This window comes from Triticum urartu, chromosome 4 (genome assembly GCF_003073215.2).
Source record: "Triticum urartu cultivar G1812 chromosome 4, Tu2.1, whole genome shotgun sequence".
Classification (NCBI taxonomy): Eukaryota; Viridiplantae; Streptophyta; class Magnoliopsida; order Poales; family Poaceae; genus Triticum; species Triticum urartu.
The window spans coordinates 3483113-3493750 of NC_053025.1; positions in this window are offsets into that span (position 1 = coordinate 3483113).

A 10638-nucleotide genomic window follows, 5' to 3' on the forward strand; every position below is an offset into this window, starting at 1 on the left:
GACATCTAATGTCCAAGGTTAGGAAACCATAACCATCTATTGATCAACGAGCTAGTCAACTAGAGGCTCACTAGGGACATGTTGTGGTATATGTATTCACACATGTATTACGGTTTCCAGTTAATACAATTATAGCATGAATAATAGACAATTATCATGAACAAGGAAATACAATAATAACCATTTTATTATTGCCTCTAGGGCATATTTCCAACACTACACTACTCTAATGCAAGTAGTATAGAGAAGAATAGGCGATATCTGGTGATCAAGGGGGGGGGCTTGCCTGGTTGCTCTGGCAAGGAGGGGTCGTCGTCGATGTAGTGGATCACAGGGGTACCGGCAGCGGTCTAGGGGTCTATCGGAAAGAGGTACAGAGGGGGAACACAATAAATAATAGAGCAATCAAAGCATCACAAAGCGTAACATGGCAACACGCGGTGCTAGATGTGTCCTAACGCGGTAAGAGGTGATACCGGCAAAGCGGGGAAACAACCAGGAAAGTATCCCCGGTGTTTGACGTTTTCAGACAGATGAGACGGAGGGGAAATGTTGCGTGTTTGCTATGCTAGGGACGCGTGGCGGACGAACGGACAACGTATTCGGATTCGTCTCGTCGTTCTGAGCAACTTTCATGTATATAGTTTTTCCATCTGAGCTACGGTTATTATTCTATGAATTATTAAAGTTTTAGCAATATTTTGACATTACTATTGAATCTAAAAATGGGGGTTATAGCAGCCAACTGAGTTGACCAAAGTCAACCCTGACGTGTGGGACCGTTCTGTCATAGACTAACAACTAATTAACAGTTTTAATTAACTAATCAAGTTAATTAGGTTAATTAACATGATTAATTAAGTTGATTGATTAATTAATTTTTAATTATTATTATTTATATATATATATTTTAAATCTCTTTCTTTTGAAAAGGGGCCGGTGGGGCCTACTGGGCAGTGGCCCATACGCCTTAGCGGGGCGTGGCGGAACGGGGCAGAGCCCCGGGGTGCGGGCGTCACCCGCCCAGGTGACGTGGCAGAGCCGGGCGCGGGGCGTGATACATCTCCGTCGTATCTACTTTTCCAAACACTTTTTCCCTTGTTTTGGACTCTAACTTGTATGATTTGAATGGAACTAACCCGGACTGACGCTGTTTTCAGCAGAATTGCCATGGTGTTGTTTTATGTGCAGAAAACAAAAGTTCTCGGAATGACCTGAAACTCCACGGAATATCTTAGAATAAATAGTAAAAAATCCTCGCCAAAGATGAAGACCAGGGGGCCCACACCCTGTCCACGAGGGTGGGGGGCGCGCCCCTCCCCCCTGGGCGTGCCCCCCTACCTCGTGGGCCCCCTGGATGCCCTCCGACGCCAACTCCAACTCCATATATTGGCTTTCGGGGAGAAAGAAATCAGAGAGAAAGTTTCATCGCGTTTTACGATACGGAGCCGCCGCCAAGCCCTAATGTCTCTCGGGAGGGATGATCTGGAGTCCGTTCGGGGCTCCGGAGAGGGGGATTCGTCGCCATCGTCATCATCAACCATCCTCCATCACCAATTTCATGATGCTCACTGCCGTGCGTGAGTAATTGCATCGTAGGCTTGCTGGACGGTGATGGGTTGGATGATATTTATCATGTAATCGAGTTAGTTTTGTTAGGGTTTGATCCCTAGTATCCACTATGTTCTGAGATTGATGTTGGTATGACTTTGCTATGCTTAATGCTTGTCACTAGGGCCCGAGTGCCATGATTTCAGATCTGAACCTATTATGTTTTCATGAGTATATGTGAGTTCTAGATCCTATCTTGCAAGTCTATAGTCACCTACTATGTGTTATGATCCGGCAACCCCGAAGTGACAATAATCGGGACCACTCCCGGTGATGACCAAAGTTTGAGGAGTTCATGTATTCACTATGTGTTAATGCTTTGTTCCGGTTCTCTATCAAAAGGAGGCCTTAATATCCCTTAGTTTCCAATAGGACCCCGCTGCCACGGGAGGGTAGGATAAAAGATGTCATGCAAGTTCTTTTCCATAAGCACGTATGACTATTTACGGAATACATGCCTACATTATATTGATGAACTGGAGCTAGTTCTGTGTCACCCTATGTTATGACTGTTACATGATGAACCACATGCGGCACAATTATCCATCATTGATCCGGTGCCTACGAGTTTTCCATATATTGGTTTACGCTTATTTACTTTTCCGTTGCTACTGTTACAATCACTACAAAAATACCAAAAACATTACTTTTGCTGTCTTTACTTTTGTTACCGTTACCACCACTGTCATATTATTCTGCTACTAAACACTTTGCTGCAGATATTAAGTTTCCAGGTGTGGTTGAATTGACAACTCAGCTGCTAATACTTGAGAATATTCTTTGGCTCCCCTTGTGTCGAATCAACAAATTTGGGTTGAATACTCTACCCTCGAGAAATGTTGCGATCCCCTATTGAGGGAGTCCTGGATTAGGGGGTGTTCGGGTAGCCGGACTCCAGGACTATGAAGATACAAGATTGAAGACTTCGTCCCGTGTCCGGATGGGACTTTCCTTGGCGTGGAAGGCAAGCTTGGCGATGCGGATATTCAAGATCTCCTACCATTGTAACCGACTCTGTGTAACCCTAACCCTATCCGGTGTTTATATAAACTGGAGGGTTTTAGTCCGTAGGACAACATCATCATACAACAATCATACCATAGGCTAGCTTCTAGGGTTTAGCCTCCTTGATCTCGTGGTAGATCTACTCTTGTACTACCCATATCATCAATATTAATCAAGCAGGAGTAGGGTTTTACCTCCATCGAGAGGGCCCGAACCTGGGTAAAAACATCGTGTCCCTTGTCTCCTGTTACCATCCGGCCTAGACGCACAGTTCGGGACCCCCTACCCGAGATCCGCCGGTTTTAACACCGACATTGGTGCTTTCATTGAGAGTTCCTCTGTGTCATCACTTTTAGGCCTGATGGCTCCTTTGATCATCAACGACGATGCAGTCCAGGGTGAGAATTTTCTCCCCGGACAGATCTTCGTGTTCGGCGGCTTCGCACTGCGGGCCAATTCGCTTGGCTACCTGGAGCAGATCAAAAGCTACGCCCCTGGCCATCAGGTCAGGTTTGGAAGCTTAAACTACACGGCTGACATCCGCGGGGATTTGATCTTCGACGGATTCGAGCCACAGCTGAGCGCGCTGCACCGTCTCGAGAGGCATGATCTAGCTCTGCCGCCGAACAGTGCCCTGGAGGCCGCACAAGCACCGGTTCCAACCCTTTGTTCGGAGCCTATTGCGCCAATTGAGGATGAGCGGTTGGACGTCACCTCGGGGGCTGCGATCTCAAAGGCGATCGAGCCGAACGTCAGCCCCGCGTTCCGCACGGCCCGTGACTCCGAGGAGCCGGATTCCTCTCCGAGCTCCGAATCCCCCACACCCCTGCCGATCGAATCCGATTGGGCGCCGATAATGGAGTTCACCGCCGCGGACATCTTTCAGCACTCGCCCTTCGGCGACATCCTGAATTCTCTAAAGTCTCTCTCTTTATCAGGAGAGCCCTGGCCGGACTGCGGTCAGCAAGGATGGGATACGGACGATGAAGAAATTCAAAGCCCACCCACCACCCACTTGGTAGCCACTGTCGACAATTTAAACGACGTGCTCAACTTCGACTCCGCAGACATCAACAGCATGGACGACGATGTAGGAGATACAGATGAACCAACGCCCATAGGGCATTGGACAGCCACCTCATCTCACGATGTGTACATGGTGGATACGCCTAAAGGAAGCGATAATGAGGAAAAAGGGGATGGAATGGGGGACCGACCCCCCAAAAAGCAATCAAAGCATCAGCGTAAACGCCGACCCAAACCCCGCCTCGATAAAGACCCAGTCATAGAGCAGGATGAGCCGGTAGACGATGAGCAGGCCTTAGAGCAACCGTCCTAACAGGGCAACACAGATAGAGAAACCGAACATCCCTCCCCCGGCGAAAATGGCACTCCGGACGACCTTACGCCGGAGAAACCCACGAATCAGAAGAATCTCCACAAGAGGCTCATTGCAACAGCACGCAACCTGAAAAAGCAGAAGCGGAAGCTAAAAACAGCGGAAGATGCACTCAGGATCAGATGGAGCAAAGTAATCAATACCGCAGATAAATACGGCGACAGTCGCCACACTAAAAGCTATCCGAAGAGAAAGCTACTGCCTGAATTCGACGAAGAGGCCCTAGAGCCCTCGCATTCAAAAAATAAGAAAGCCACACGGTCGGATAGACGACCCCATGGCCAGCATAAAGCGGCAAGCGGCGCCGCACTTAGGTCGGCATGCGACCCACTTAAGGATTCGCATCATGGCCCAGTCAGGTCCATTTACGGGCCAAGAAAGAAAGCTCTCGTAAGCAATACAATAAAGCCATTATCAGAATCCGGCACACCCAAATACAGGGGCGCCGCACACCCCCTATGTTTCACCGACGAGGTCCTGGACTATGAATTTCCAGAGGGATTCAAACCCGTAAACATAGAGGCATATGATGGAACAACAGACCCTGGAGTCTGGATCGAGGATTATATCCTCCACATACATATGGCTAGAGGAGATGATCTCCATGCCATAAAATATTTACCCCTTAAGCTTAAAGGGCCAGCCCGGCATTGGCTTAAAAGCCTTCCTGAAAACACAATTGGAAGTTGGGAAGAGCTCGAGGATGCTTTCCGAGCAAATTTTCAAGGGACCTATGTCCGCCCTCCGGACGCAGACGATCTTAGTCACATAACTCAACAGCCCGGAGAATCAGCTCGGCAATTCTGGAATAGATTCCTCACTAAAAAGAATCAGATAGTCGACTGTCCGGACGCTGAAGCCTTAGCAGCTTTCAGGCATAACGTCCGAGACGAATGGCTCGTGAGACACCTCGGCCAAGAAAAGCCAAGAACAATGGCCGCACTAACAAGCCTCATGACCCGCTTTTGTGCCGGAGAGGATAGCTGGTTGGCAAGATGCAGCCCCAACGACCCAAGTACATCCGAAACTAGGGATGGAAACGGAAAACTGCGACGCAACAAGGACCTTCGCCGGACTAAGGAAAAAAGTCCGAAGAGCACGGCAGTCAACGCCGGGTTCAAAAGCTCACGACAGAATCAGACAAAGCCGCCCCTCCAGGATAACAGGTATGATCCATCCAACTTAAACAAAATCCTGGACAAGATATGTCAAATACACAGTACTCCCGGGAAGCCTGCTAACCATACCCACAGAGATTGTTGGGTTTTCAAACAATCCGGCAGACTCAACGCCGAACACAAGGGGCTTGACACACCAAGTGAAGACGAGGATGAACCCTAAAAGCAGAGCACCAGGAAACAAAAGAACTTCCCACAAGAAGTAAAAACAGTAAACTTACTTCACATAACAAAACGTGCGGCGCCCATAAAGGTACGCACCAAATGACCTATCCCAAAGGGGTCCCACCACTGGTTGTCAAAACCAATCATCTTCGATCAGATGGATTATTCTAGAAGTATAAGGAACGCAGGCTGGACTGCCTTGGTACTCGATCCAATAATTGGCGGACTCCAGCTTTCAAATGTCCTTATGGACGGCGGTAGTTGACTAAACCTGATATATTAGGACACAGTCTGTCACAGGGGGATAGACCTAGCGAGAATCCTCCGCTGCAATACCTCCTTTCAAGGGGTAACGCCTGGTCTGGACACCCATTGCATGGGTTTTCTCCGGCTCGAAGTTATATTCGGCTCTACTGATAACTTCTGCCGCGAAAAGCTGACTTTCCACATCGTCCCATTCTCAAGTCGCTATCAAGCACTGCTGGGACGCGAAGCTTTCGCCCGCTTTAATGCAATACCGCATTATGCATCTCTAACGCTTAAGATGCCCGGTCCACGAGGCATCATCTCTTTGAAGGGAAAGCATTGAAGTGTGCCTCCCCCAAGCGGAGGACAGTGCGGCCGCTTTGACAGCCCCACAGTAAAATGGCTTCACCAGCCAAATAACTTCGGAATAGGTCATTAAAGACCACGAATGCGCATAGACGAGTTCGGTACAAAATTATCATTGATGCTGGCTTAGTGGCCATATACCCCCGCACTAGGGGCTCTGTACATATACAATAAGAGACAATAAAGCTCAATTTTATACATTCTACTTTATACTTTGTTTATTTTAAACTTTTGTTCGGCACGACCCATTTTCAACTCAGTTCCTCTCTTTTATAGATGAACGTCTTGCGGCGCCCATCCAGGATACGACACAACGGAGACACAGGCGCAGACATGCAGTAGGGACCCATCCTAAGGATTCTTTTTAGATTAAGACCCTGCATAAACCTTTTTTACTATCTCTTGTTGCTACATATCCCCTGGTTTTCTCTGATATAACCAAGGAGGAGGCTGGCATCTTGGCATGTGGCCACGTCAGAATTTTTGCGCGTACCTGGACACTAGGGGCTTTTTAATAAAGAGTGTTGTTTCGCCCGCAATCATAAAGACCGAACACCTTAGGGAGTGTTCGGCGTCGCGACTTTTGGCATTATATGCATCAGCTCCGAATCATGTCTTTGGTCAAATGTTGGGTTGCCCGGCTCCTGAGTTCGGCTACCTTACGTTCCGCTCTATCGGCTAAGGTAGCACCAGGAGAACTACTGCGATTGTGCCCCGGTTAGGCCGGGCGAGCACCTCAGTAGAGAAAGCCGAAAACAGACTGTCATGATGTAGCGTGAGACTGGTCAGCCACTCAATGACCTATCGGAATTTATAGGATTCCTCCACTTTAACGAAGGGCCATTTCCCGGCCAGGCACATACGCGCCCCGAGCCCGGGCGAGCGCAGTCGCCACCAAAGTGCTACCTAAATAGTCCCACTATCAAGCTCCTATGGCTAAGTGAAAGTGTTAAAGCATTATAGTCTGGTTGCCTAGCCCGCTGCGCTAGCACCTCCTTTGTAGGACCAAGACGTTGTATTAAGTGTGAAAATGCGTCTTCTGCGAGCACCCCCGCACTATGTGCGTGGGGGCTGAAGCCAACGACTGCCATCTTTCAGATTTTGTATATATATATCTTAAAACGGCCGCACAGGAGGTGTTCCCAATACTTGAAGGCACAAGTTTAAAAGGCCACTACAATTTATCAAAATATTGCTTTATAATTACATATGCTATCATAAAATAGCATCCTTCGAGCACTGCGTCTCTATTACACAAGCGTCTTCAAGGACTTCCTGAAAATAGTGCTCGGAGGGTACTCGGCTTTCGTCTGAATCTCAGGACGCAACAACGGTGGTCTCCATCTCTGCCCAGTATGTCTTGACACGGGCAAGAGCCATCCGTGCGCCCTCTATGCATGCTGACCTCTTCATCGCATTGATACGCGGCACCGCGTCAAGGAATTGCTACACCAAGCTGAAATAACTCCCCAGCTCCGATCTCCCAGGCCACAGATGACCCATGACGTACCTCATGGCGAGTCTGGACAACCTATTCAGTTCGGCCCATTGAGCCAAACGATCGTCACTACCAGTGGACGCTCTGGATTGTGGAACTACGACCAGAAAAGCTTTTCCACTTCGCGATCTTTTTGATCTCGAAAGTGTTCAATCGCATCAGCAGCACTTGCTGCCAAATCTAGATAGGTGTCCTCCACACTCCACATCCGGTCCAATGGAGCAAACTTCGGATCACAAAACTTCCTCCGCAGCATAAAGGGCTTTCCAGCCGTAATCTGTTCGGCCTGACGTAGCTCCTCCTTCGCAGCTCTCATCGCAGAGCGAGCGTCCTTGGCATCGGCAACGACCCTCTCTAAGTCCGTCTGTTTTGCCCGGTCTTCTTTCTCAAAAAGTTTGCCACGGTCTGTAGCGCTCTTTAACTTCACGGCCATCGGCCATCTCCTCCTTGCTTCGGCAATGAGCAGCCTGTTCGGCTCTCAGCTCTTCAAGGGCTTTCTCGGCAGCCGCATCGCTTTTTCTGGCTTGTTCCTTAGCTCGGGCAAGTTCTGCCCTAAGACTCTCCACGGTGGCCGCACCATCTACGTCAAGCACACACATTGTAAGACATTGGCATGAAGCTCCTCTTACCTGATGCCGCCCGAGGAATTACATACCTTGAGCCTCATCAAGCCGCTTGTTGACAAGCGCGATGTCGGCATCTGCCACGTCCAGTTGCCGCTTTAGTTCAGCAAAATAATCAATTCGGCTCGATTCCGGACACGTCGCCACCTACATTCAAAGGCGACACCTTAGACCTGGGATTATGATCCTCTGCGTGCCGTCATTTCTTGACAACGCGCAGAGTCTCAGGGGCTACTATCCACACAGGGCGCATCTTACTTATGCACAACTGACATAAGTGTACATTATCTAACGTACCTCAAAACCCGTCAGTCAACTTTTGACGGCCTCATGCAATCCGCTTTCTGCGGATGAAATCCTTTCAATCACCGTGCCCATCAATGCACGGTGCTCCTCTGAGATAGAAGCTCGCCCCAGCAGAATCTTTAGCTCCTCCGGCCGAGCACCATACGGTGCCAGACTTGTCCTATGGCCTCTTTCGAAGGCCGGACGCGGAGAACCTTGGGGGGCCACACAGCTATCTTCCGCCCCTGCCGGATTCGGAGAAACCCTTCGCGACGACACCTCAAGGTCGCCTGCCTCGCTAGGCGGTACGGCAGGGGGAGGCGTCCCGCTCTCCATCATCTTCGGAAGAAGATCCCCCGAAGACGAGCTCTGCTGAGAAGGGCTGAGGTCCAAGCTACAAGGTAAAATTTCGGTTAATCTTCTCAGATATAAATCAAGGATTTCTTTCATCCCTCAAAAGGAAAGTCTTTCTCTACTTACGGCTCGCTGGAGGGCTGATCCCTTTGAGGGTGTAGTTCGGCCGAGGAACTCCCCGGTGTCGGACCCTCTAACGAGGATTTTTCCCCCGCTTCGAGGCCATGGTCTCCTGGTCGTCAGAGGCGGCCCTCTTCTTCCCCTTAGGAGAGGAATTGTCGGTTCCTCCCTTCAGAGCAGCCTCCTTCGAGGAGACCATAGTTTCCTTGTCCTCCCCCTTACTTCCCTCCAAAGGCATTATCTTCAACATCCTGACAAGCATGGGATCCGACCTGATTTCGGGAAGGGGAGCCAGACACCTGATCAGCTTTGCCTTCGCTATCCACTCCTGTTTAAAAGGACAGCTCTTTTAGGGGCAAGTCTATGACAATTATACGGATAGCAGGTCCGGGCACAAGGTTACTTACTTGAGTATCCGGGCGATTGCAGCTTAGGCCTGCGTCCTCGGTCAAATCCGGACACATTGCTGGTGATCCGAAGAACAGTTTATACATCTCCACGGGCGTTGCGCCCATGAAATGTTGGAGAGCTCGCGGTCCCTCTAGATTAAACTCCCACATGCGAAGGGAGCGATGTTTGCCGGGCAATATTCGGCGAATCAGCATGACCCGCGTCACCTTGACCAGGCTGAGGTCTCCTTCTAAGAGATCCCTAATGCGTCCCTGCAGCAAGGGCACGTCTTTGGGTAACCCCCAATCTAACCCTTTGTTGACCCATGACGCTAGCCGTGGTGGGGGACCCGAGCGAAAGGCAGGAGGTGCCACCCACTTGGTGCCCCTGGGAGCGGTGATATAGAACCACTCTCGTTGCCACAAGCCAAGCTCCTCTTGAAAAGAGCCCTCGGGCCATGGAGCATCAGCATTCTTGCTTATAACTACGCCTCCGTACTCTGCGTGCCGTCCCTCGATCATCTTCGGCTCCACTTTAAAGGTCTTGAGCCATAATCCGAAGTGAGGGGTAACACGGAGGAACGCTTCACACACAACAATGAATGAGGAGATATGGAGAATGGACTCCGGAGCTAAGTCGTGGAATTCCAGCCCGTAATAAAATAGCAGCCCCCTCACAAAGGGATCCATTGGGAAGCCTAACCCTCGAAGGAAGTGAGACATGAACACCACGCTCTCACCGGGCTGGGGGCTAGGAATGGCCTGCCCTTGGGCAGGCAACCTATGCGGAATTTTGCCGGTCAAGAACTTAGCCTCTCTCAGCTTTAGCACGTCCTCCTCCGTGACGGAGGAGGGCGTCCATCAGCCTTGAAGGTCAGAGCCAGACATTGTCGAAGGTCCGAAGCGCCTGGAATCTGAAGCCTAGGGTGTTGGAACTCGAGGCGACGGGTGAACTCGTTTGATATTGGAAAAAGGAGTAAGGCCTTGGTCTCTTTATAAGAGGTTGAATACAAAGAGCCCTCCCCGTAACCGTTTGGGACTCGCCTTTAATCGAGGAAACGTGCTAACAGGCACGATTGGGTTACCCACGTCCATATTGATGAGAATCCCGTAAAAAAGGGGACACGATCTCTACTTTGACAAGACGTGCCAAGGAAACCGCCTCGCAAAGCGTGCTGAGGTGGAACAGTAAAAACGATTCGAGTAAAAGACTTGGTCGTAGTGTGATGACACACTGCGAAGTACGTTAGCAGATTTGATTTGTGTTAATATTATTCTCTCTATGGCAATATGTGGAAACTTGTTTTGCAGAGCCGGACACTATCCTTAGTGTTTAAAATCTTCTTGAAGAACTTGGAGGAGGAACCCGCCTTGCAATGCCGAAGACAATCTGCGCGCC